Source organism: Egretta garzetta, unplaced genomic scaffold (genome assembly GCF_000687185.1).
Source record: "Egretta garzetta isolate BGI_Z169 unplaced genomic scaffold, ASM68718v1 scaffold426, whole genome shotgun sequence".
In the NCBI taxonomy this organism is placed as follows: Eukaryota; Metazoa; Chordata; class Aves; order Pelecaniformes; family Ardeidae; genus Egretta; species Egretta garzetta.
Genome location: NW_009259977.1, coordinates 1,777,600 through 1,780,604, shown reverse-complemented (window position 1 = coordinate 1,780,604; position 3,005 = coordinate 1,777,600).

Sequence of the window (3,005 nt, the reverse complement as noted above, 5' to 3'; positions counted from 1 at the left end):
AGAAAGAACTATTAAAAAAAAGAGCGAATTAAAAAAAAAAATCCAAGCCTCTGCTATAAAGAAGAATTTCCATTTGGTCAGAATGTGAAACAGCTTTGCCAAAAGTGATACTGTTTAGGAGTTAGCAGTTACAGAACCTGCTATTTATTTAATTCCACTTTGCCCATCAGGGGGATGTGAGTGGCTCGTGGGGATCCATGGCAGTGGGGTTTCCTTGGGGAGAGGGGGTCCCCCATTTAGGAACTAGAGGGACCCGTGTATCAGGGCAGGATCCTGGGGAGAAGTGGAGCAGGGACTTGCAGGGCTTGGATTTTTTTTTTTTAACCTGGTCCATGAAAGGAGTCCTGTGTGGCTGCTGTGAATGCGCCCGTCTGTCTGCCTCTCCTGCAATAATTCAGTCAACTTCAGCCCCCTTTGACAGAGACGCCAAGGCTGGCAAGATACCGAGCTCTTACAGGTCTTCTGAGAATTGATCCTTGGAAGATCTTGGTGATTTCAGAGGCCATTAAACCTCTACAATTTCTAGGAAATATGTACAAGGGCCTTTGACAGTCCCCAGTCTAGAAATGCAGTTTGTTGAGCCCCGCTCTCACGATTGCTGTGGCAGGGGCTGTGGACTCATTTTCTGGATGCACGTGGGCAGCGTGCACGGGGAGGCACCGGCCTCCTTCACCCGGTGACACTGGACTTGCCCATCCCTGTGTTGGTCTCTGCAAGCATAAAGGTGCCGTTTCATAAGGGAAAAAAAGCTCTCAAAGAGACCAAGCAAGCAATAAGCTCAAAATACAGGGTTAGTAAATAAGTTGTGACAAAAAATCTGTTGCTTCCTGCCCTTCCTTTCCATGCATCTCTTGATGGGCTGCGTTTGGCAGGTTAAAAAGCACCTGAAATCCTTTATTGGCTTGTTCTAAGGGGATATAAACTGTTTCTGGGAACCAATAGAAAGCAGGTTACTAAAAGCCATGGTGACAGCTGCATACCAAAAGCAGACTAATAGCAGAGAGACAAAGGAATGGTAGAATAATCTGTAGTGAAATAAAGATTTTAATAGCAAAACCAAGTCTTCAGAGAGTGAATATGATCCAAAGCAAACCATACCTTTATATATGGGGATCTGGGAGAGAGAGAAAAAAAATCATCTCATTTTTTCCCCCCTAAAACAAATTACTCCTCATGGAGCAGTTTCATATCTGCTGCTAAATTATTAAACTCCTTCTCTGGGGAAAAGAGATAAAATAAACATCCACCATTTCATTTTTTTCATAACTGAAAGAGGCTTGGGTGAGTGGAAAAGCAGGCTGGCCGTGAATAACCAGGCAATCGAAATAAAATCATCAGATGTTTGGTGATGCTGGGAAGATGTGGACCCTTCAATAAATCATCAGCTTAAAACTGCTTAAAACAACAACAAAAAGAAATCATCGTATATGGAGTGGGCTCTTGGTGCCAAGTTTTCCCCAGTCACTGTCTGGAGGAAGTGGGTCGCAACGCATTTGATGTAGGAGGCAAAGAATTTGTGTCTGAATGAGGCTAGAAGGGACAAAACGAAGGAAATAAGCAGTAACTGATAGGGGATTAGGTCATGCAGCACAGGGTATGGACTGGAGCATGTTTGGTTGCACATGTGAGCAGTAACGGCCAAGAAAGGCTGAGGGGTGTCCAACATGAAGGGGATCGCCCAGACCAGCTGTGGCAGAGCCCTGCTCCAGGCAGAGGCAGGGGTGGCTGCTCTCCCTGTGCCTGGCAGCAAAACCAAGAGCTGGAGGAAATCCCTAAGCCCATGCAAGGTACAAGAGATATTCTGTGCAGTAATCCCAGGGTCCTCCGATTTTTCCCTGGCTGACTCAGCTCTTCCATCTTTCTTCCACACCTGGGGTTTGTCAAGGTCAGGAAGGAGACCCAGAAGTGCTGCAGGAGGGAGGAGCGATCTACACAGATGAGCTTGCTGCTCCTGGTGGGAACTGGGAGAGGGGAGGGAGGTGACTGATGCTTCGGGGCTGTTTTGTCCCCTTGTCACCCAGAGCAGCCACCTCCTTCCACACCTTGACCTTGCCTTCAGCTGCAGGAGCCAGCCATGTAGCCTGGGGCTGTGCTGTCTGGGACAGAGAGGGGTAGCAGCTGGTTTTCCACCTCTTTTTATATCACAAGACATTATCAGCTTCCCCTGGAGTTGGCTCTGGGACTCCCCACACCATACCAGAGCAGACGCACAAGAGGTTTGAGATGTCAGGTTGCAGCAGAGGGCTGTGATTAGCTCTTACTTAGCTGGGAAGATGCCTGTGCCTGCCCTGGCTCTGCAAAGCATCACTGGGCACTGGGGGTCAAACAGAAAAGGACACGTCTTTCCCCTGGTCCATCACTTCTCTGCCATATGCAGGTGTTGCGTACCAAAGAGACCTCCCGAGTCCAAGCTTGTCTGGGTTGTACTCTGGTTTTGGAAGGTTTGGAACTACTGGGGCACAAGCTGGTTTCCCAATAGCTTTGGAGTGTGTGAGTGTGCAGAGCCACCCAAAATCATTGCTTCTGTGGTCAGAGTGTCTCAAAAACCAGACAAAATAAAGGTCTTGGCAGCTTTTCCTTATCAGAAATCATCATGAAGCACTGAGATTGCCTGGGGAAGACACCTGATTTCACCGTCACAAAATTTCCTTCCTGATGGCTTAATCAGGTTTGTGCAAGTCTGTATGAACATTCGGTTTTCTGGATGCTTATCTGAAGGAAAATAAAATCCCACATAATTTGAAATTCACTTTTTCAATAGATGTGATGAAGGTTTTAATGTTCAGCTTCATTTCCACCAGCGACGTGATCCACATGGTTTCCATGGGAAATTGTTAATGTGATCTTGATAGAACATACCCCCAAAATAATGTAGCTCATTAAACATGGCACGGATGTGGTAATTTCAGCTAATGAGCTCAAACAGTCTCTATAGAGGAAATCTCATCTCTTCTGCTGGTCCAGGGTATCCATCCAGCCCCAGCTTCTTAGTATTTCAGCCTGCA